Genomic DNA, 25,808 nt, shown 5'->3' on the forward strand with positions numbered 1-25,808 from the left:
ACATTAGGATTAGATTACCTACCTCTAATAAGCATGAAACACCTACCTGCAAGATGTAACAAAGAAGGTTGTTTCGAGGAAAGTGGTGACACTTGAACTCTCTAACCTGAAGCCTTTCATGATTTGTGCACAACAGCAACCCTCGTCACTATGTGGCACGGTTGAATTCCAGAGGGGATCGAGGGCTGGGGGAGTAGGGGGGATGAGAGCCGTCCGATTGGCAGGGGACCTCGGTTCAGGGGATGGCGGTGCACTGAATGAAATGGGAGCGTGAGCATTCAATGCTCTGGTGAACTGCGGCCTCGGTGAACTACGCCTCGGCTCTCGGTGAACTGCGGGCCTGCTGCTTTCCGCTTTGCTTGCCTCCTTGCCTGCGTTCTCCTCCCCTATGTATCCTGCGTGCTTCTAGTTCCCCCAGCGCGAGCCCCTGCCAAGGCAGTTCGGGCCTGCAGCTCTACTGAGTCCTGTGTCCTCTTCGGCCGCCAGCTCTAGTTCACGCCACCCAGCCAATCTTGCACTACCTAGTTTAGCAAGTGTGCACAACCTTGCACCCGTAGTTCAAAAACCTGGCTTCTTCCCGCTCTCCATACTCCGGCCTTCGATGCCTGCAAGCCTCGCTTCATGCCGTGCTTATTACCTGCTTATTACCACATTTAAGCTTTACTTTATTTGAGCATTGAAGCATTGCAAATCTCTCCATAGTTTCATATGCTCGGAGCATTGAAGCATTGCGAGGCTCTCCATAGTTTCATATGCTCCGAACATTGAAGCATTGCAAATCATACCATAGTTTCATATGCTCCGGGAGCTCTGTGCATTAAGCCTAATACCATACCTTAAGCTTTACGGGGAGTGCAATCGATTAAGCGTCTCGCTTCAAGAAGCTCGCAAATAAACAATCACGAGAGATGGAAGATGCAAGACCGCTCTACATCGAGATTGTGCATGACAATGGGAGGAAAACTTGGCAATACATTGCAATGGAAGAGTGCCGAGCTAACAAAATATGTTACGAGAAGAGGGTCGATATGATGGACCATCTTCGAGATGATCATGGCACCGAGTGTGATATCCCGCTACGCAAGGGTGGTCGACCTTGAGGCATGATGAATTGGACTTTGTCAAGGGCAAACACATACGAGACGCAATCAAAGGTGCGCTTCAAGGATGCGGCTTATAAGTTCGAGAGAAACAAATCAAAGTTTTTGCGGGGGAGAGAGAAGTCCTTGCTTCGGAAATGGAATGCTTTCGATGAGAGTGAGAAGCTAGCAAATGGATCGAAAGAAGCTTTTGTAGAAAGAGAAATGGCCAATGCATTAGGGGACTACATGAGCACAAAAGATGCACGCATGACGGCTATACAAAAACGGATTGATGGTGGCTTCGAAATGAATGTAAGCATCTATATCGCAATCATCAATTTTTATTTCTTATTAGGATTAATTTTTTTTTGCTCTACGCTCTCGACTCTTTTTAGAAGCGTAACCCCGGTGGAAAAATACATAAGAAAGAGGAAAACGTAGAGGACAAAAAGCTAGAGGAGAAAGTTGATATTGAGCAAGCATGTACTCCGGTATGTCACATGTAGTGTCGTTATTTAAATGACTAATTGTATTGCATGATGTTTTGGTGTTAAATGAGTTGCATGTCTTGTAGCCAAATCTCAAATTGGATGATGGTCATGGTCCTTTACTTGCACCCGTGAAGCAAGGAAAAAAAATGAAATTCATAGAGGGTACTCCCGTACCGCTAGGTGCTTCCTTGCTTGAAAATTCGTTGTCCATTCAAAGAGGAAAACGGGTAAAACATTGTTCATGTAGTCATATAAATCATGCATATAGTAAATAATGTTACTTAGCTTCTCTTGATCTTGTCAATATACTTTAGATTCGGGTGACCATTGGCTCGTCAAAGCAAATCCAAATTAGTGACTCTCCTCTTTGCAAAGGCGACATGCCACTTTCTTTGGTGATAAACAACGGGGGGATTAACTTGGAAGCAAGTAGTAGTAATGGCAACGAGTCCATAAAAGCAAGGTGAATATTACCATCCTCTAAAGGTTTGACATTCTCTATCATTTGTTAATGTTTGAATTTGCTTTCACATATAGTTTTGAAAGTGGATCATCGATTCACTTTAGATCTCATCGATCTAATATAATTTCGGAAGTGGACATGAAAATACTTGAAGATATTTCTCATGCCAAAGCTTCCACAAAAACAAAAAAGAACTTGTTTATGATGTAAGTATAGCTTAAAGCTCATTTCTATGCTTTCAAAAATATTTCGTGTATTATGTAAGTTTTCAACACAATGTCTTTGGTTTTTATGGTGATAGTTGGATAGAAAACACATTGCCTAAAGAGATTTTAGACAAAGTCTGGTTCATGGATAGTTTATGGTATGACTATGTTACACTACGTCACCATGAAGACATTGGAGTTATCAAGAATTACTTGCAAGTTTTAGATATGTCTCAACATTGGTTACTTTTTCTACCAATAGTTAGTAGGTATGCTTTATTCACTTTCTTTTAGCTTGAATGTGATGTGATGTACCTTTGGTTGTCATGCTTAATTTGTTGCATATTTATGTCTTGTTTAAGGAACCATTGGGTCCTTTATGTCATCTTCAACAATCACTTCAAAAAGCTTGACAAATTTCCATGGGATTCACATGCTATCATGTACTTCAATTCATTGCCGGATTCAAATGGCACAACCTATCTTGCTAGTGTTTATAGGTATGTATGTGGTAAGGAATATAGAGTTTATTGGGTGAGAGTTGGATCTAAGAGCTTTCCTTGTAGGGTTCTTGAGATTCTATCTCACAATTGTTCGAACGAGGGTTTGAAAGAGTTCATGGAAAAACCAAGAAAAGGACTTTCACCACTAGAAATACCTAAGGTGTGTCAATGGCTCAAGTGTTGTACGCATGTGTTGTCATGTTGATAAGATCAATTTATATGATTTTTCACTATTGAAAATTGATGCATGTCTTTAGGTTCCTCGTCAACCAAATGCCCATGATTGTGGGTTTTATGTCATGGCTTATATGAAGCATCTTATTGCTGGGGCCTTTGGCAAACGATCAAAGAGCTGGGTATGTAAATGTTTTTCATTGAAAAAACACTTAACTTTATGTGATGGTCTATTTTTTAGTGATTTACATGGTTCACTAACTCTCTATGTTTGATGTACAGCTCACAAAGACTTGGTTTAAGCACCAATCCGTTCAAAGGCTAAAAGAGGAGGTTATAGCATGGAGCAAAAAGTCTCTAGGACTTGATGGAGTGCAAGGATAATGTGTTTTGGACACCCCATACTAGGATATCTATGTAGCACCTCATTTTTATCCCATGCGTTGGAAATCGCGTTATTATATGAAAACCTTTTGTTATGTAATTTTTGAGAGCATAGTGCAATATAATCCATCTTGGTTCCTCCAATATGTCTCTCCGCGCATCTACTCTTGCTATGTGAGAAATGATGTGTTACGATGTGAGAAATGATGTGTTATGATGTAAAAAATAATGTGTGAGCATGTAAGAAATGATGTGTTAAGATCGATTCTAATTCTCTAAGAGTGAAGATCAACCTTGCGAGAAATGGGGTGATCAACACAAAATGATAGACCGATTATTGTAGGGGTAAAAGGCTCAAATGGTAACGAAGAATTGCTACAAACTATAATGAGCCGAGTCTTGAACTAAGGTAATGCAAATTACATGATAACGATAGACCAATTATTGTAGGGGTAAAAAGCTCAAATGGTAACGAGGATATGCTACAAAATATAAGGAGCCAAGTCTTGAACTAAGGTAATGCAAATTACATGACAACCAAGCCTCCATTTGTGATACAAACTAGGCATAAGGGGTGACCCAAGGGTGAGCTAAGAGTGCACAAAGGGTGAACTAGGGGTGAACTAGGGACCATATCAAACTGCAGTAAGGTGAACTAGTGGTGAACTAGTGGTGAACTAGGGGTGAACTAGGGAGGAAATCTGAAATAATTCCCGAGAGGATGGTTTTGGGCCTAGCAGTGGTGAACTAAGGGTAAACTAGGGGTGAACTAGGGGTGACCTAGTCTAGTTGCAGAATGGTGAACTAGGGGTGAACTAGGGAGGAAATCTGAGAATAATTCCCGAGAGGATGGTTTTTGGGCATAGCAGTGGTGAACTAAGGGTGAACTAGGGGTGAACTACGGGTGACCTAGTGTAGTTGCAATATGGTGAACTAGGGGTGAACTAGGGGTAAACTAGGGAGGAAATCTGAGAATGATTCCCGAGAATATGATTTTGGGCCTTGTAGTGGTGAACTAAGGGTGAACTAGGGGTGGACTAGTCTAATTGCAGTACGGTGAACTAGGGAGGAAATCTGAGAATGATTCCCGAGAGGATGGTTTTGGCCATGTAGTGGTGAACTAAGGGTGAACTAGGAGTGAACTAGGGATAAACTAGGGACCTAATCTGAGAATGATTCCCGAGAGCATGAGCTTTTTCCTACAATGGTGAACTACGGGTGAACTAGGAATGAACTAGGGATGAGCATTGTTTTTGGCCTGACAAGGGTGAACTAGGGGTAATCTTAGGGTGAACCAAAAGTGAACTAAGAGTGAACTAGGGATTGATTTTGTGTGAGCACCATAAAAATTCCTAGAGCATACCATATTGCAAACCAAATGTAAATTCATCTATTGAATGGAAGAGTATCAAGACAACTGTAACTAGAAGTGAAATAGACATAAACCTTGATAATATACATGACCAAAATGGATCCATCATACGAGCACAAGCCTCCATTGGGATGCAAACACATTACGGAGAACTTCACCATTGTCTTGAACCATTGTAAAGTCTCTCTCATCTGTTGGGGTTCCTGTCGATGTACAAGAAATAATCTGGCATACTACATTTGTTGGGATATCACATATTCTCACATGTTTATCTATTAGGTAGGTTTCTCCATCCGGAAGGGTATGTTGTGACAATAAAGGTGTTAAGTATGGAGCCTGATTTACCCTTGTAATTTTTCTGTGGTAAAAGCGCACATTTGTAAGGCCCCCATTATGAGGAGAAGCCATCGTGCGTGAACGAAAATCACTCACCGGAAATCAAAATTTTCACGGACAAGAATTAGGGGCAACTTTAAAGGCCTCGGGGGAGGAGGCCTCCGAGACTTTTTTTTCGCCAGAATATTCTTTTTTGCCGGAATATTATGGTCGGACGGCGGCCGGAAAGTGGTCGGAAAACAACCGGTCGGTTGGCCGGTGGCCGGTAGTCAATGGCCGATGGCCGGTGGTCGGAAGTCAATGGCCGTTGGTCGGTGGCCGAATTCAAAAGCGGACTTGTCTTCTCAAGGGCGGCCACACATGGGCGGATTGGAGGGTCCGATTTGGACTTATTCGCACAAGGGCGGCTACACATGGCTGTCTCTCATATGAGAGGGCAGCCCTTTTGGCCTATAAAAGGAGGCCATTTCTACACACGTTTCATAGTGTGAAGTTGATGCAACAAGGTGAGTGTGAGGTGGTGAGAGTGAAGCAAGGCGGGAGCTCCATTAAGGGTATAATCCCTTTGTAAACTACTTCTTGTTTTGAAGTACTAAATCCATTGAGTGGCTGCTTTCCCGTGGACGTAGCCCACATTGGGTGAACCACGTATATCGTGTGTACTCTCTCTCTCTCTCTCTCTCTCTCTCTCTCTCTCTCTCTCTCTCTCTCTCTCTCTCTACTCTATAATCTCATGTATATAAATCTGTCTCTCTCCATTAAGTAATCTACTCAATTATCTATTTAGCTACGTCTTATTTCCTAACAACTGGTATCAGAGCAAGGTTTGCTCGTAGCTAAATTATCTCAAGGAAAGGATTCCTTGAATTGAGTGGGAGTTATGGCGGAGGAAGGGAAGCTCAAGATTGAGAAGTTCAACGGCAAAAACTACCAACATTGGAAGATGCAGATTGAAGACTATCTCTACCAGAAAGACCTCTATTTGCCACTAGGCGGTCTTGCGAAGAAGCCCGCAACAATGGCAGATGAAGCATGGATTGTCCTTGATTGAAAGGCAATGGGAACAATCCGGTTAAGCTTGGCGTCAACGGTGGCCTTCAATGTTTTGGAGATGAAGACCACGGAGGACTTGATGAAGTCACTTGACGACTTCTACGAGAAACCATCGGCATCCAATAAGGTATTTCTTATGAAGCGCTTGTTCAATCAAAATATGGCAGAGAATGGTTCAGTTGCAGAACACCTAAATGACTTTAACACAAACATAAGTCAACTTCGATCAGTGAAAATCAATTTTGATGACGAAGTGCGAGCTCTCCTTATACTATCATCTCTACCGGATAGTTGGGACAGCCTTGTGATGGATGTAAGTAATTCTATCTCTGGCACAAATACTCTTAAGTTTGATGATGTTGTGGGTGTTCTCCTAAGCAAGGAAATGCGAAGGAGAAGCAAAGGAGAATCATCAAGTGCTGCACTATCAGTGGAAACAAGAGGAAGGCATAAGGAGAGGTTCAAAAACCAAAAGGGTCGTGATCGCTCAAGGCGGAGCAAGTCACGCACAAAGTCAGTTCTTGAATGTTGGAACTGCGGCAAGAAGGGCCATGTCAAGAAGGATTGCTGGTCCAAGAAGAAGAAGGAGACAGAGTCTCAAGACAACAAGCCAACATCGGAGGCCAATGTGGCAGGTAAAGTAGAGCAAGATGCTCTAATTCTCTCATTATACAATGTGTCTAATTCCTGGATAGTAGATTCCGGGGCTTCATTCCATGCGACACCACACAAGCAACATTTCCAAGACTACACCAAAAGTAATTTTGGGTATGTATACTTGGGAGATGATGAAGCTTGTGAGATTGTCGGCAAAGGTACAGTTTCTTTCAAAACTGCTAACGGAAATGAATGGAAGCTTAAAGATGTTAGGCATGTTCCTTCTCTTCGCAAACAAACGGTGGAAGATCTCAAAGGGACCTTTGGTGGTTGCCAAGGGTGAAAAAGTCGGTACACTTTACTTGTGTACTGTTAGCACGCAACCTTCAGCTTGTGCAGCAACTACAGAAGTTGACAGTGCGGTGTGGCACTACCGACTTGGGCATATGAGTGCCAAAGGAATGCAAATCCTTCAAACAAAGAAGCTTCTACCAGGTTTCAAAGAAGTGGACTTACAGTTCTGTGAAGATTGTGTTTATGGTAAACAAAAGAGGGTAAAATTTCAAAAATCAATAAATGAAAGAAAAAATAAAAAACTTGAGTTGGTTCATTCTGATGTTTGGGGTCCTGCAAGTACACCATCACTTGGTGGCTCATTGTACTATGTAACATTCATAGACGATGCGACTACAAAAACATGGGTTTATGTAATGAAGAATAAATCCAATGTATTTTCCATATTTCAAAGGTGGAAATCCTTTGTGGAGAATGAAACAGGTACCTAGGTTAAATGCCTCAGATCCGACAATGGAGGCGAATATTGCATCCAAGATTTTGAAAGCTTTTGTGCTAGCAATGGCATTCGGAGGCAAAGGACAACCCCAAGGACACCTCAACAAAATGGGATTTCGGAAAGGATGAACAGGACAATCATGGAACGAGCACGAAGCATGCGGCTACATGCAGGCCTACCGCTTGAGCTTTTGGCAGAAGCTGTAAGTACGTCTGTGTACTTAATCAATCGGTCACCCTCAACGGGATTGGATGGGGGAGTTCTAGAAGAGGCATGGACAGGTAAACCGGTGAATTATGCATTTCTCAAAGTGTTTGGGTGTGAGGCTTTCATGCACATAGATAGAAGCCTAAGATCAAAGTTAGATGCAAAGTCCAAAAAGTGTTTCTTCATTGGCTATGGAGAAGGAGACTTTGGGTATCGCCTATGAATCCTGAAGATGGTAAAATCTTAAGGAGTAGGGATGTAATTTTTAACGAACAAAATATGTACAAAGATTACTTGGAAAGAAAACAAACAAAAGAAACAAGTGATGAGTACATGGAGCTTGAGGACAGTGAAGACTCAAGGACTGCAAACGGTGACAATGTGCAACAACGTCAACCAAATGAGGATCCTCAACCTATTCCCCGAAGATCTACAAGAGCAAGTAGACCTCCAGAAAGGTTTGTTCCTTCCTTCAACCATCTCTTGATCTCAGATTCTGAAGAGCCGGAATCATATGAAGAAGCTATGCAACATGAATCCAAAGAAGAATGGACAAAGAGCATGCAAGTAGAGATGGACTCACTACATCGCAACCAAACATGGGAGTTGGTTGAGTTGCCTAAAGGTAAGCGGGCACTTCAAAAAAAATGGGTGTACAAGCTAAAGGAAGAAGAAGGTGGGAAGAAAAGGTACAAGTCTAGGCTTGTGGTAAAAGGTTTTTCTCAACACAAAGGTATTGACTTCAATGAAATATTTTCTCCTGTTGTAAAAAAGAACTCAATTAAGCTTGTCTTAAGCCTTGTGGCTGCTCATGATCTAAATCTCGAGCAAATGGATGTAAATACGGCATTCCCTCACGGTGACTTAGAGGAGGAAATCTACATGCTTCAACCAAAGGGGTATGAAGTAAAAGGTAAAGAGAAAATGGTTTGCAGATTAAAGAAGAGCTTGTATGGTTTAAAGCAAGCATCAAGACAATGGTACTTGAAGTTTGATCGATGGATGTTGGATCATGGATTCACAAGATGCAACTCGGATCACTGCGTCTACACGGAGAATTTGGGAGATGGGAAATTCATCATCCTAATGTTGTATGTTGATGACATGTTGATTGCAAGTGCTAACATGCAGGACATCAAAGACCTAAAAGAGGAGCTGTCCAAATCTTTTTCAATGAAAGATTTAGGTGCTGCAAAGAGGATACTTGGTATGAAAATATCAAGGGACAGGACGAAGAAGACAATAAAGCTATCTCAAGAAGATTACATCAAGAAGGTACTAGAAAGGTTTGCAATGCAAAATGCAAAACCAGTTTCTACACCTTTGGCTGGTCATTTTAAACTAATGAAGGATATGTGTCCAAAGACACAAGAGGAGATAGCCTATATGTCTAAAGTTCCATATGCTGCAGCGGTAGGTTCTCTAATGTATGCTATGGTCTGGACAAGGCCAGACATTGCACATGCAGTGGGAGTTGTGAGTAGGTTCATGGACAACCCAGGTAAAGAGCATTGGCAAGCTGTGAAGTGGATACTTAGGTATCTAAAAGGGACAACAACAAATGCTTTGTATTTTGGAGGAACTGATATTTTTCTAGAAGGGTATGCTGATGCAAATATGGCAGGTGACAAAGATACTCGAAGGAGCACTACTGGCTATGTGTTCACGGTTGGAGGCATAGCAGTAATCTGGGCTTCAAAGCTGCAGAAAGTGGTTTCACTTTCTACCACGGAAGCAAAGTATGTAGCAATGACGGAGGCAAACAAAGAAATTCTGTGGCTTCACAGATTCTTAGAAGAGCTTGGATTCAAACAAGACAATTGTGTCTTGTACAGTGATAGCCAAAGCGCTATCCATCTTGCGAAGAACTCAGCCTTTCATTCAAGGACAAAGCACATTGAGGTGAGATATCACTTCATACGCACTCTTTTGGAAGAGGGACAACTAAAGCTAGGAAAGGTGCATACAAGTGAAAATCCTGCAGACATCTTTACAAAGGTGGTCAACAAGAAGAATTTGACCTTTTGCTCATCTTCAATCGGCATTCAAGGATAAGAAGCTAGAATGGAAAGCAGTCATAGGTTTGGTTTGGAGATCAGTCTCCAAGTAGGAGATTGTTAAGTATGGAGCCTGATTTACCCTTGTAATTTTCTATGGTAAAAGCGCACATTTGTAAGGCCCCCATTATGAGGAGAAGCCATCGTGCGTGAAGGAAAATCACTCACCGGAAACCAAAATTTTCACAGACAAGAATCAGGGGCAACTTTAAAGGCCTCGGGGGCAGAGGCCCCCGAGACTTTTTTTTTCGCCGGAATATTATGGCCGGACGGCGGCCTGAAAGTGGTCGGAAAACAACCGGTCGGTTGGCCGGTGGCCGGTAGTCAATGGCCGATGGCCGGTGGTCGGAAGTCAATGGCCATTGGCCGGTGGCCGAATTCAAAAGCGGACTTGTCTTCTCAAGGGCGGCCACACATGGGCGGATTGGAGGGTCCGATTTGGACTTATTCGCACAAGGGCGGCTACACATGGCTGTCTCTCATAAGAGAGGGCAGCCCTTTTGGCCTATAAAAGGAGGCCATTTCTACACACATTTCATAGTGTGAAGTTGATGCAACAAGGTGAGTGTGAGGTGGTGAGAGTGAAGCAAGGCAGGAGCTCCATTAAGGGTATAATCCCTTTGTAAACTACTTCTTGTTTTAAAGTACTAAAGCCATTGAGTGGCTGCTTTCCCGTGGACGTAGCCCACATTGGGTGAACCACGTATATCGTGTGTACTCTCTCTCTCTCTCTCTCTCTCTCTCTCTCTCTCTCTCTCTCTCTCTCTCTCTCTCTCTCTCTCTCTCTCTCTCTCTCGCTCTACTCTATAATCTCGTGTATATAAATCGGTCTGTCTCCATTAAGTAATCTACTCAATTATCTATTTATCTACGTCTTATTTCCTAACAAAAGGCAATAATGCATGGCAAGTTGCACATGTAATGGTAACCCTAGGGTCAACAATGAATGTTTTGGTGCAACAATGTGGACACCAAATTCGTGGTGTCTCGTGAAATCGGACTCGAGACCTGCCACGTTGATGTTTCCTTCGAAATATACCAGTTATGTGAGCTTGCTTTGTTGGTTGGGATGTCCTTGCTTCATAAGCCTCTATATTTGGCTCCACTTCTTGTGGCCTATTCCCATGCCCAAGTCTTGTTTGAGTCACATGTGCTTGTATTTGCCGTATACTTCCTCTCATAGGCATCTCAATCACCTTCGGTGGTGAGGTCTTTAGTAAGGTATCCTTGCAAATGTTGAGTTCACGTAACAAGACTGCTTTTTGAGCCGGATCATTGTCCTTCAAGCCTTCTTCAATCCTTGTAAGTATGCTTCTGACCTCGCTTACACATTTCAAGACCTCATTATCATCAACCCCATCCTCAATTGAGTCGCCTGCGAAATATTCATTGATATCTTCTGTGTTCTGGAGATCTTTATCAACAGCATGCTCATTATCCACAGTTGGAATGAAGGGATACAAGTGTGGAAAGTACTTTTTTATGATTAGGTGAAGTGCATACAGGTGTTTACACCCGCTTGCTCAATATGGGCAATCACAGTAGTTTCATTGCATGCTCACATGATGCCAGTGGCTTGTATTAGAAATACTTTGAACCTTGAATAATAGTGTCATCTCATTCACAATTTCCAAGGTGGAAGGATCACCCTCGTACAGTTGTAGTATTTTCTCCCCACCAAGTAATCGCGTAGTGTGTTTCTTTGAAGAGCCCCGGATGTTGTAGCGGCCCGAGTCAACTAGAGTAACAATACCAAATCAAGTTTAGGGTTCCTCTTTCATAACAAAGAGAGAAATCAATCCATGAGGGCTTGTCTTACCTATTTCTTGTTTTTGTTTGAAGAACTCTAATAAAGTACCACCCATTCTAGTGCCAGTTGTTGAATCACCCACAATAGCATGCAAGAGATCCACAATCGATCTATTGATCCGCGCGTCTAATAAGGTATACTTTATGTATTGCCACAATCTCTCCACTAAGTTGGTAGTGTCAACATTTCCATAGTTGAATAAACGACCAAACTTGGGCCATCTTTTGCGCCATGGGCAGTCACGTCCACACCAACCATTTGTTACATACCTCTGCACATTAACATGAGCTACATAGTGTTGAAGAAGTTCTTGGTAGTGATTCTCAAATTCTACTTTGTTGAAGGCATGCATAAGTGTTGTCATTGATGAATAAAGATGATCTTGGAGCTCCTTTGGTACCTACAAAATAAAAGAACAATTGGTTATCAAGGTGCACAAAGACCCACACATGCATTGCATTCACAAAGAAGAGTCCACAAACCTTTGGAAGAAGATTTTCCACCCATGCTTTCTTTGTGTGGAACCAACACACAATAATGTGGCAAAAACGTTGCTCTTGGGGCCCCGTTTCATAAGAATGCCAACAATATTCATCTCCATTGATGACCTTTGAGAATGCTTCAAGCTCTAAAGCAGATTTGTCAATGACAAGGGCGGTAGGTCTAACATTCCCCATTCTAGATAGGATTGTAGATAATGTTATCTCTAATGCTATCCTCTCATGGTCAGAGCCTGGGTCATTAGAGCACATCATAAACCAAATTGGAATACCCACACCATGTTGGTTTGGCAAGACATCGGCATATAGTGGTAGCCCAAACGCATTCGTCTTAAAAGTGCTATCAATAGCCCATGAGTTATGCCGAGAGAATCGCATAGCCATTTCCAACATCCATTGGTCTTGAATGATAAGAATAAAGGGCTTTTCACTGTCATTTGTTGCATGAGGATTGTAAGGTTGGTAGTAGCACACCTACATGTTTTCACAAAAAAAGATTCAATAGGGATTATGCTCAAACAACTTTTGGTCACTACAACTCTCACAAACGAGCACAATATATTATGGATACCTTTCCCTGCTTCTTCAGCATTGTATCCTCGGTCAACATACATGTCCAATCATCCCTAGAAAGTTTTCCTTGGAGCACAAAATGAGAAGTATACCTAAAATGCATTAGTTTCACCACTAGAAATTAAAAAGTGTACTTGAATCAAAGAGATAGCCCAATAAATACCTTGATTTCGTATTTGAAATGACATCATTGAAACTTACCTTTGTATCATAAAGAATCTGAATGTCACTTGATCAACGGAAGAAGACCGTTCATAATGTAATTGCTCTTTTGATAAGGACATCTTTGCAACACTTCGTGCATTGCCAACATCAAAAAGATCTTCCATACAACACTCAATCACATTTGGGTGGATAGGTAAGTGGTATAAATCCTCACGACTACCAGGGGTATGTCCTTCATGAAGAGGAAACAAAAAAATGGATGCCTTTTTGTTACCATCAAGATATTCTACTTTGACTTTGAAAGGGCATCCACACTTCTTTGTTTTTCTAAGCCTCTTTTTGGTACCTTTATTATGGGGTTGTCCACCTCTATGAAAAATGTAATCGATAGTGGTCTTAGAGATACCATGGTTCTTACTAGAACGAACCATAACAAGCCTCACTTTATGCTCAACCATAATATCCACCAAAGCTGCTTTTACTTCTGATACATCTACACTTTTGTGAGGCGGAAAACGCACATATGTATGCTTTCTTTTGGCACTATTGCATTCCTCTAAGTATTCCTTCCATCTATTACACTCACAAGCACTGAGAAGGTCCTTCACATAGTCAAGTGGAATCCCATGTCTTCTAATGTCCACACACCACTCATTGTGGTTCCCCGAATTAATCCATCCTAGGTTCTTTGTGTTTCTTAGGTTTCATCTCTTGTTTTGTCTTTTACAAAATCTTCTGCCTTTACAAGCATTATGAATTGTGTTTTACTCTTCACCCTTGACATTGGATTTTATTTGGCCATGTTCAAGGATCTTTTCTTTGTATAGCATTGTTGACTTCTAAGTTTTTGATTTGGAAATTCATAAAACTTGCCATCCGTTATGGTCTCTTCTTGGTCACTAGGGTTGTCAAAGCACTCATTGTCTACATCATTATCAAATTTGAAGTTCTCTAGAGGGCCGTAGAGCAACTCCTCCTCTCCCCTTTCATCTTGATCTCCCCTTTTCAGTTTCTTTGAGGTTTGACTCTTGCCCTCTTCATTAACTACATTGACCATGTAATATGGTATCGGATCATAGCCATCCTTGTCACAGAACTTTGTTGTGGGACCGTCTGTAATGGTGCACACATCTAAAGTTTTTAGAATGTGCTCCCATTCCAAAGGCTCTAGTGCTTCTTCTAGAAAGGGTTCTTGGATATAGTCTTTGTCATCCAAAGCCCTTTCTACAATACACTCTTCTTGTTTTAAGCTCCCGCAATCTGAAGCTCCACACATCCATAGTTGTTTGGATTGACCTAACCATGTTGCAAGTTTAGATCTGGTTAATGTAGATGAATCAAACTCTTCAACAAGTGTTCTTGTCACACTCCTTTTGTAACTATGGACTTTCAATTTTATCCTGGTTGTGGTCTTCACATTTCTTAGGTAAATATGGTCATACCCCCAATCCTAGGCCATTTTCAACTATCTTATGAATGTTCTTCCAAGTATGATGTCATAGTAGTTCTTCTTGCCAAAATAAACAATGGAAAATGTATTCTCATATTCAAATCCGCAAGAGGTGAAAACTGTTTTCTCTAGAAGTCCTAGGAGCTTCTCCATATAACCATCTGCAAGTTGTAGTTCATCTTGTTGCTCTTAAAGCAGGTTTCCCCCATTTTTTCCATGTTTCTTTTATAGCAATGGCTACCCTAGCCTCACTATCAAGAATTTCCATGGTGGCAATACCTTGAAATTCCACAAGGAAGAGTCATGTTGCCATCTTCACCTTCAAAATATTCTCCTACTTTGTTTAATGGAATATGCTTGGTATTTAGGTGAGGCTTTCAAGTTCCCAGATTCCCTCTTGATTTTGTGACGAAGGATCCTTCACTCCAAACTTTTCTAGACAATCTTTTACCATAGTCCACATGCTAGGTCGTATTTGTAATAGCTCAGCTAACGTTAATGTACATGTCCTTGATGTCGAAAAAATGTCTATTAGACCTTTAGAGTCAATGAATTTCTTGGAAAAGAGTCTCTGTGATGGGACCACGAAAACATCTGATTTGGCCTTGTGCTCTCCCATATATGATAGTAGTGTTTTTAGCGAATGGGGTTGGCTGCCTATTGATTGAACACATCCTTAGTCTCCCCAATACAATTGTATTTCTAGATTTATTTGAGATTGGACCTCAAACTCCTCTATTGATGGAAGAAACACCCCTCTCCCACCACTAGTTTGGTTTACTAGTTTGCTTAGCTCATGAGCTTTGTTGGCCTCTCTCACCTATTTCCATAGTTTATCAAGACTACCTATTTCTCTACACTCTTTTAGTATGTGGGGGTGAAATCAATCTGTAGACTGATCCATGGTGTTCAACACTATCTTTGGCCCTTGTGTTGTTTTTTTGAGATTTGGTTCATGCTTTGACTAGAATTTGGCTTTATTTGCTCCTGGTTTGGTTCCATTATTGGTGCTCATGGGATAATTATCACATCTTCTAGTTTTCCAACTGGAGTCTCTAGTAAAGCTTGGGCTGTTTGAATCATATTTTGACACATTCCAAGCCTTTTATTTTCTAGTTCCGCATATGGATATGTCATCCACCTTTTTTCTTGAGTTTGATTATTTTTGAGTCGTGCTGTATTTTTTAGTCTAATGGTTTATAACGTTTTCTACCAAAACCGATCCTCTTGAACTAGCACTCTTGGGTTCCTCAACTATGCCTGCTCTGGTATTACCTCACGGGTTTCCTTTTCCTTGTTTGTTTCTCCTTCAAGTTTCCTCAATTTATCTCTTGTTTGTTTCAGTTCCTCAGCTAAGGAAGTCTATTCTCGTTTCTTTCTAGCTTTTATGCTAGCTTTTCTAGCTTTCACAAGTTTTGTTGACTTTTACGTTCAATGCTGGGCATGCCCGTTTTTTGTTCTTCAATGATAGGTTCGGTTATTGTTTTCTAGGCACGTGCTCTTATCATCACGTGGATTGGTATCATAGTTTTATTGTAGGACCCACTACTAGATGGTATTGACTCAAGTATATTCAACGTTACTTTTGATCCTTTGTTAGGGTTCTTTGGGAAATCAAGAATTAGATGAGTGATTCCACACTATGCATTCACTCTTATGATTTTTTTGTGAGGAAAATCTATCATTAGGTGGTCACCACCACACTTATAATAGGGTCCCTTGGGTTGTTGAGGTGCTCCTTGAGCTGCTCTCTACTCATAAGAAGGTCTTGATCTCGCTAATCCTCCATTAGCTATGATTAGCAATGTGTGTTTGTCCAAAATGTATCTACCTTCTCCTGAAGCATGTGTAGCAATTTGTGCTCCAACCAATCCAATCATACTCCATGGTTTGGCGCTTTTGGTTCTTTAGGTGGATAACATACCGTACTAGTCATATATCCACTGGGCTCCTCATAATATGCAAGGATTGGCACTAGTGCTTGCTCCTTAGGCTCTTCCATAGCTAGTGTGTATCTGAATCCTACACGTCTCATTCTTGGTAGTGGAGGTTGTTTTCCTAAGACTGGTTGTGGTCTTTCAACTCCCAATGGTCGCGAAAGAAATCTTGTTGTGTATCTTGGCATTGGTGGGACTTGCACTTGTGTTCCTTGGGCTTGCGAGGTATAATGGCATTCCTTTCTGTACCCCTTGTTGTAATAGCACTCTTTAGTTGCATGATTTGTCCATTTTTTGCTCTATCACACACCACTTAGGCTACTTAACATGTGGCTTAGCAAACGGATCAATCCTCTTGAGAACTTATTCGATGAGTTGTTCTTGATTTAGTGGAGATTTGAACTTTTGTGTTGACTTGGCATACTTGGATCCACTATGACACGACAAGGAATCATCATCTAAATCCTTGTATTCTCCTTCCTTGTAGACAACACAATATCTACTAAGTAGAGGGCTTCTTTCATCAACTTGTTTAGCGTAGTGCTCTTTTTCATGTGTAGATCTTTTTGGAGATCTAAATTCCTTACTCCTTGGAGCACTAACCTTGACTAGGTTGATAGTTCTTCTACTGGACAAAACTTCACATATGTTTTCAGCCTGAAGGCTCCTTTTGTATCGATTCACCTTCTTTCTGCTTGAATTTATGGATTTGTAAACGATGTTATGAGCTATTCCTCTTTGAGAGAATTCCTCGATAAACTCATCAAACACCTCCTCAATCGACTTGAAATCCCTACGTGCTACGGAATTAAACCATGTGGCAATGTCCTCTTTGAGAGTTAGTCCAAATCTTGGGAACTGCATTGGAAAGTCTTGTACTTCCTCAGCTCTAATCACACGCACAAAGGCTACCACGTGATTGGTGGGATATTTGTTCCCAGAATATTTCTTGTTACCCACTTATGGACCTGGGATGGTCTGATCCTATGGTGATCTACCAATACCGGTTCTCCTAGTCCGTAAATCTTGGCTGGTCTTGCAAGTGGATGTTCCTCTCTTTGGACCCTTTCTACTCATTCTCGTTCTTGATGTGACACTTCTATCCTTGCTGGATTTGGCATTCTTGTTCTAATATCATCTTGGTATTACTGATAGAGTAGTGGTGGTGGTGGTGCTTCTAGCCCTGTCATGGCTTGATAACCACCTCTGTTTGCGTTCATTTTTTATGTTGCAAATTGTTGGAGCCATGCTTGCAATGACTACAGTGCTGCTTGTTGATCTTGATGGTTGGGTGATGGTTGTCTATTTGCATGCAATGTGGTGTCATAATCGTCTAAGAAAGGATTTGTGGACTTACTCGGGGTGTGTATGGGCTTTTGCTTCTCTTCAAAAGCCTGTGTCAACAAATCTAGAGTTATCACCCTTTCTACATCCCCAGGATGGATTCACTCATATTCACATCCATACTTATTTGAAAAACATGATAACTCCTATTGCCATGTCATAGGAAAACAAGTACAAGACTTTGTCTATGCTTAATTTATTCACATAGGGTTTCATGCATCGGTAGTAAGAGATGACCCTCCAATCCAAGTGCGTGTAAATCCCTATATTTTCATGAATTGTAGTCACTCTTGCCACTCTGTTGTCATGAATGGAAAAATCTCCAGGAAGGTTAAACTTAGGAGGTAGTTCTTGGGTCTCCATGACCATCTTCCCTTTTTCCATGTCGTCTCCGTATTGATTATAATTTTTTGGGTCTTTGACAATGAGCTAGTGGTTCCCTTCCTCATTGCATAATCTATCACCATCATCGTGTACTCAGAATATTTCTAATCATTGAGTAGGCTGTTCTTTAATAGAGATGTATTTGCATCCTCAAGCTTCAATGAAACTAGGGCTTTATGTGCGTTTGTTCCCTCTAGGAATATTGTTGTGTATTTTGGTGCGGTCAAAGGGGTTTGGGAGGTGCTACCTCCTATAGCCCCTTGATTTTGGAAGCCTCCTAGTTGCTGGCTAGCCATCAAGTAAAAAGATTTTTTGGAAGAGGTGTCAATATCACTATCCTCTTCTATGATTGGAGCTAAGGGATCTAACCCCGCTTGATTTACACTCTCTTCTATTGATACCAAACTTCCTTGGTCAGCCACTACTCTACCCTCTCTCAAAAGATATCTACCCGATCTCAAATATATAAAATAAGATAGACACACTCTTGCAAAAATCCCAACCTCTTACTTGTGAGGTTAGCTAAATCCTCTATCTAGCCTTTGTTATTGGGTAACTGGATACCTGTGTACACGAGATCAAGCACTTTGCCTCTTGTCCCTTTGAGTAATTACTCCAATTTTCTCTATGAAATCTTCAATGAAATTTACAAAAATTGCAAAAAATTTGAAACTTAGGTCAAAAATTTGAAAATTCAAGCCCTAACTTCCACAAGGGCTTTGAGAGTGATTTTGGTGTCATAAAATCTAATATCTAATATAACCAACCGAAATTATTTTCTCATATGAAATTGATCACTTAATGTGGGAGAATAAATGGGAACAATTGTTAAGATATAGATATGTGCTTATAGATCTATCTCAACACGGGGCCAATGGTAAAGGGGCCCAAATGAGAGATGGTCTATCAAAGAGCAAGGCTAACCAATGGAGCATAATACCTAAGGGTTAGCTTCATTGAAGACCTCCGATAATGTGTGTAAAAGTCCTTTGACCTTAGGTAAGCTAGGGCTGAGCTTGAGGCGAGAAACCGACCCAGCTCGAGGTGCTAGTCCTGCTTGTCATGCTTGATGACTCAGGTGCTTGATGATTGAGATGATTGAGATGCTTGAGGTGCTTGATGATTGAGATGCTTGAGGTTCTTGACATGCTTGAGATGCTAGGGTTGCACTTGAGGTGAGAACCCAACCCAAGCTTAAAGTGCTTAAGGGCCAAGATTGTGGTGGGAACTGGGCCTATGCATGAGGGGCTTGAGGTGTCAAAAAGTCAAATATTAAATCCCTACAAGGAGGGGGCGAGCCCTACATGAGGGGGATGAGAGAGAACACCCACACACTCACACAAGGCATGCATGGTACAAAGAAAGCAGAAGGGACACTTGTCAAGTTCCTCCTCATGTTGCCCTCATGGTGTGCCTGAAGCCTATTGGTTTGCCACCCAAGGGGTCCAATGATAATTTAGGATATTTAATTAATTGGTTTTGCATTTATCAAGTCCTCTCTCTCAAAGGGGAAAGGGGGACACTTGTCTCAAGGCTACCCTTGCTGCTTGTAATGCCTCTTGCTTGTGATTGGCTAGGCCTGGAGGGGCCCAATGAGCTTCAAGCATGAACTACAAGGGGGGGGGTCTACCCAAGCAAGCCAGGGGGTTTCTTAGAAGGTATACTCACCCACAAACACTCACAAACACTCTCATTGTGTGCTATGAAAAGTGCAAGAGCTCCCTCTCCTTCTCCAAGCAAGTAGAGGTTGAGAGCCTACGCCAACACTCTTGGCTATGGAGTGCAAATCCAACCAAGAGCCATGCTTCAATGCTGAAGCTTGCCATCTCCTTCTTCTTCATTAATATGCTATTATGTATGCTAGCAAGAAGAGTTATGATAAGTGAGGAGCTAATTCTTTCTCCTATGAAATTTTTCTTCTTCCTCTTCCCTACCCTCATTCCCTGCTAGCTCTCTCTACCATCGCAGGTGTTTGAGGTCTTGGGACTGGGGCTTGGGATAGTTAAATCTTTCTTCAAGTTTATGCTATGCTTGTGATGCATGAAGCTTTCCATCTTCATTGCATCACCTAGGTTACAAGGAACACAAAGATTGTATTGTAACAAGTCTCTCTTAATGGGAGAAATCATAATACAAATGCCTATTGGAGGGGGGACCGGCTCCACATAAATCCGGTCCTCAACTGTTGTCATGTTCTCTAAATTCTCTCTCTTGCAAAAGTATTGTTCATGCCAAGTTAACTAATTGCTATGATTATGTTGCTATCTTCAATTATGTTCACCCACTATGCTCACAAAGTCACTTCTCAAAAGTACTCTCATTAATTTCCGTTACTCTCAAGTTAAATAGGCCAATTCCATTACATTTTGGAGTCTATTTGGATCAACCAAGGTATTTTTGAAAACTTGCAGGGTGGCCTATAGGCTAGTATGGTCAAATACCCAATCTGGGCTAGGTGGCATGACCATGGTAGCTGCCACTAGTGAGCTTTTCAAGCCTAGTCACTCCTTGTTGATTGGCCACTGTTTGGTGAGTCTATATACACTCTGTAAAACATATTTGGATGATTTTTGGCATCTGTTTGGTCTAATTATCAGAATTTGGATTTGATCTTTAGTTTTTGGGTGATTGTATGGGCTTTTATTGGTCCAAATGAGTCAAGGAGGGTATATTTGGGATCCTTGTACTGCTAGGAATCAAATGGCACCAAGCAGGTCCCAATCTAACCAGTGGCAACAACGATGGTGGTTCCACTGGTAGGATTTTTGAGTTCTAACACTTCCTACAACTTCCCTATCACTTGTAGAGCCTTTTGCACCTATGGGTGACCTGACATTTGGAAGTTTGACCTGTCAAAAGGCAATTTTTTTCTCCAAGTATGGGTAACGTAGCCAATTTTGGATGATTCTACCCAGTTTTTAATCTTCTCTAACATGAGGAAAGTGGATTTGGCAAGTACAAGGCTTGAGGATCCTCTTGGTATGCTCTGGAGATGAAAATGTGTTAGTGCATCAACCACAATAGCTACCATTTGTACCATTTCTTGTCTAGTCAATTCGTGTAGGTTCCTTACATCTAGGGCTTCCCAATGACACCATGTATCACCTAAAATGACCACTTACTAACCTTTTTCCACATTTTTAAGTCCAACTTAGCCCAATAATGCAAAATCTTCTCTAATTCATATAGCTAATGAATCAAACAGCAACCATAATTTCTGGATATGTCCTTTTAAGTTACATGCAAGTGCACAAATAAGAATTTCTCAATTTGCACGTCCCATTCTCAAATTATGCACATTTCTCGCCCGTTCAATCTCTTTAACCATCAAAAGTCACATTGTGGCATTCACAAGCAACTTAGGCTAATCTATGCAACACCAAAACTAAGTCTTAACCTAAATACTACTCCTATCTCTAATCTAAAACACTAAAGTAACAAAACATAAAGCAAAATGGTATAAAATAAAGTGATAGCGGGGTAAAGGATATCGGAATTTTTGAATTTAGTCAAAACTCACCACAACTACCTACTAAACACAAACTACAACAAGACTTAAAGCATAGACTCAATGCACAATGCACTAAAACCCACAACTAAGGTCGTCCTAATCTAAAAGGCAACCAAAAGAGAACGCACGACTCCTCGGTCCACCTAAGAAAACAACATGCATCATTGAATCTCCTACCCAAAGGAAAATGTAATGAATTGTAACACTCAAGCACTCTGTAAAGAAGAACCCCACTATGACCTCCTCCGCTAGTGTAAGTTGTACATCCCCGACAACGGTGCGACCCGATGGTTTAGCCTAGCGATAACTGAAGCCAACATAAAATATGTCAATCCAAGGACATAGCTAACTTGACCTACATGGAAACATTGAATACAATGTCCTAACAACAATGCATTGAGAAGAAAGGTGTCACTCTCAAGTCAAGAAGCAGCTAAGGGGAAAACACCTAAGTCTTTCGTGTGTTCTCTCTCTCACTCTAATGGTCGTTATGGTGTCAATTGAACTCCAAATGATATGAAACTTGAGATTAGGGGTCTCTAGGCCATAGGCAATAGGTTCTCAACAACAAAACCTGCAAAATTTATTGTTGGGTAGGTGAGTAATCATGACCATTTCCACCTCTTACCTTCACCAAAAATGATGAATGAGGGGTCATTTGACTTCTCATATGACCTACTTACACCTATCCATGCTTAGTTTCACTTAAACCACCAATAACAACTCATAAAGAGCAAATAAACACACAAGGTGACCTAGAGCTAAAACCGCTCATTGCATCACACACACACACACACACTCAAACACAACACATTATACATGTACATAATGCTAAGAGTGAGAGGAAGCAACACAAAAAGTTTCATTAGCAATGCTTACCCGTACAATGAGCATGAACATGTAAGGTGTGCTCTGCACTACGTAAGCTCAATAGTTATGATCCCCCTAATAATTACAATTTTTTGGCTTATATACTCAGGATTAAAATTGGGTATTTTGTCTAGAAAGAGATTATTATCACAAAAATGTGGTGGACTTAGGATATCTATCCACTCATTGAGTACAAATTTGTTCTAATACAATCAGATTTTGTCCGGGTTTATCAATTACATTTCTAGGTTAGACAAAACATTGAATGACTAAGTGGATGAGTTTTTGTTGACCCATTAGAACTTGAGTGAGAGGGTCCCTTGCTTCAACAATGTGTTTAGCTATATTCAACTACAAATGTCTCAGACCACTAGTAGAAAAATTGGTACCACACAAAAAGAATCTCTCTTGTATGCTGGATCAAAGATCTCAATACACCTATAGCTATTAGGTGGTAGTGAATTTCCAGGTGGATGAACAAATGTGTGCAATTGTTCTCAATGAGAAAACTAATAAATAGTGCAAGGACATTCCCAAAGAAGATCTGGACTTCTTCCATAGTGGAAGCACTTCAAGGTTCCATTTGTTGAGCACTTCAAGGTTCCGTTTGTTGAGCTCAACATACCCACTATAGAAAAGATACAGACTCAAGAAGTAGAAGCATATATGGTTTGTGTCTTAACACTAGTCCTGTAAAAAACCAGCCACTTCCATAGTGGAAGCACTTCAAGGTTCCGTTTGTTGAGCTCAACATACCCACTATAGAAAAGATCCCGACTCAAGAAGTAGAAGCATATATGGTTTGTGTCTTAACACTAGTCCTGTAAAAAACCAGCCACTTTTGTGGCTTTTTGAGACTTTTGTTAAAAAATTCTCAACACTATGTTAGTTATCTAAATGGAAAATGGTTTCAGGGAATTATGACCAACACTCAATATGAGTTGATAAAAAATAGTGCATAGCTAAATAGTGCATAGCTAAATGAAGGTCTAAAGGTGTCTTTCCATTGCCATCTTCTACAACTAATTTGTATGGATGGACAAAAATTCTCTATTTTCTTTTGAAAGTATATCAAATCATCGTTAATCAGGCCCAAGATTCTTTGAAAAATCCCTCAATAGGTATGTGGTAGATGTACCAAGCTTTTTTAACCCATATACATAGACTGTCAACATTTTTTACTTATCCAAGTTAAGTGTTCAAGTGCAATTTTACGTAAAATTTACTAATTTTAGAAAAGTATTTTTTTTTTAATTTTGAGCTTTTCATGTAAATTGTGTATTTAGAAACCTTTTTCATATCTTGAACCCATAATTAAGAAGTTTCATGAAATTTTGATGTCATATACAAAAGTTATGTTTCATTTACTAGAACGTTGATGTGAGCCATTTTTGTGGCTTCAGCCAGGTTTGTGGCTCATTACAAGTCTAGTGTTAACTTGGAAAAAGTTTGTAAGAAAACACTTCTAGACATTCTTAAACTCTTTCCAAGTAGACTTTGAAATGCTCCCATCCCACACTTCAACTCCATAAAGAAGAACTTGTCCATGGTATCAACAAAGATAGATCATGCAAAAGGTGATTTGATATGATAAAGAATGCCAAGATGCTCCAAAGTCCTTGATAAAGCTTGATGCAACTATGGACAAAGAAAACTGCCAAAGTCATTTGCATACATACAAGGCGTTGATTCAAAAGAAGAGAAGATGATGGGAAGTAAAGCAACAATATTTTCAAGTCCAAGAAACGGCAATGCATGTGGATAATTTTAGAGAAACTTGAGGAAAAAGAGGGTTGAAAGTTTTGGTAACTTGAGTCTTGTGGATATGTATACAAATTGTAGGCAACTAAATGAGCAACCACATGCTGAAAAATGCCATTTTATGGTTCACTTCCATGTATCTCCTTTTTTCTTATTGTGGATACATGTGGTGGGCTTGAAAAGTTGGTCACTTGCAAAGCGGGAGATCTTCAAGGTATCCGAATCCGAAAATGATTAAATGAATGGGAAAACTTTACACATGAGTGGATGTGTGATATATTCAACCCTGCACTTCAACATAATATGCCTTATGATTGGAGTACTGATTGGGTCAAACCTTTGCATAAAGGAGGATATCTAAAGAATGTGAATATCTCAGACTATAATGATTGGGTCTCTTATGGAAAAGTTATTTGGGTGCATAATGGAGATAAAATTGAGTGATTTGATTTAAGAGAATGGAAAGCATGCAAAAGGACAAGTGGGTTTTTGTTGACGCCATAGCACCATTGATCATCTTGTCACTCTTTGTGTTCTCATGAAGGAAATTTGGTTGAAAGGCAAGAGATTGTATTGTTGCTTTGTGGAATTTAAGAAAGCCTTTGATATAATTCCATGTAATAGTTTGAGGAGAAGGATGGAAGAACTCCAAGTGCCAAGTGAGTTTATGCTTGTGGTTTCTTGAATCTATGAGAAGGTAATGTGTCAATTGCGCATGGGAAGAGGAATTTTGGAAGTTTTGCAAGCACTATTGGGGTAGCACAAACACTCTTAAGTTTGATGATGTTGTGGGTGTTCTCCTAAGCAAGGAAATACAAAGGAGAAGCACAGGAGAATCATCAAGTGCTACACTGTCAATGGAAACAAGAGGAAGGCCTAAGGAGAGGTTCAAAAAGCGAAACGGTCGTGATTGATCAAGACGGAGCAAGTCACGCACAAAGTCAATTCTTGAATGTTGGAACTGCTGCAAGAAGGGCCACGTCAAGAAGCATTCCTGGTCTAAGAAGAAGAAGGAGACAGAGTCTCAAGACAACAAGCCAACATCGGAGGCCAATGTGGCAGGTAAAGTAGAGCAGATGCTCTAATTCTCTCATTACACAATGTGTCTAATTCCTAGATAGTAGATTCTGGGGCTTCATTCCATGCGACACCACACAAGCAACATTTCCAAGATTACACCAAAGGTGATGTTGGGTATGTATACTTGGGAGATGATGAAGCTTGTGAGATTGTCGGCAAAGGTACAGTTTCTATCAAAACTGCTAATTGAAATGAATGGAAGCTTAAAGATGTTAGGCGTGTTCCTTCTCTTCGGAAAAATTTGATCTCTACAGGATAATTGGATGATGAAGGTCACAACATTGCATTCGAAAACAAACGGTAGAAGATCTCAAAGGGATCTTTGGTGGTTGCCAAGGGAGAAAAGGTCGGTACACTTTACTTGTGTACATTCAGCATGCAATCTTCATCTTGTGCAGCAACTACAGAAGTTGACGGTGCGGTGTGGCACTACCGGCTTGGGCATATGAGTGCCAAAGGAATGCAAATCCTTCAAACAAAGAAGCTTCTACAAGGTTTGAAAGAAGTGGACTTAGAGTTCTGTGAAGATTGTGTTTATGGTAAACAAAAGAGGGTAAATTTTCAAAAATCAAGAAATGAAAGAAAAACTAAAAAACTTGAGTTGGTTCATTCTGATGTTTGGCGTCCTGCAAGTACACCATCACCTCGTGGTTCATTGTACTATGTAACATTCATAGACGATGCGACTAGAAAAACATGGGTTTA

At 40.7% G+C, this 25,808-nt stretch overlaps 2 pseudogenes; one reads left to right on the forward strand and one right to left on the reverse strand.

The window, feature by feature from the left end:
- The first annotated feature begins 908 nt into the window (after nt 1-908).
- LOC147455171 (uncharacterized) lies at nt 909-3,244 on the forward strand (annotated as a pseudogene).
- Nucleotides 3,245-4,608: 1,364 nt separating this feature from the next.
- On the reverse strand, nt 4,609-14,042 carry LOC147455172 (uncharacterized; annotated as a pseudogene).
- Nucleotides 14,043-25,808: the final 11,766 nt, after the last annotated feature.

The sequence above is a fragment of the Adiantum capillus-veneris genome, chromosome 6 (assembly GCF_014529385.1).
Source record: "Adiantum capillus-veneris isolate H3 chromosome 6, ASM1452938v2, whole genome shotgun sequence".
NCBI lineage: Eukaryota > Viridiplantae > Streptophyta > Polypodiopsida > Polypodiales > Pteridaceae > Adiantum > Adiantum capillus-veneris.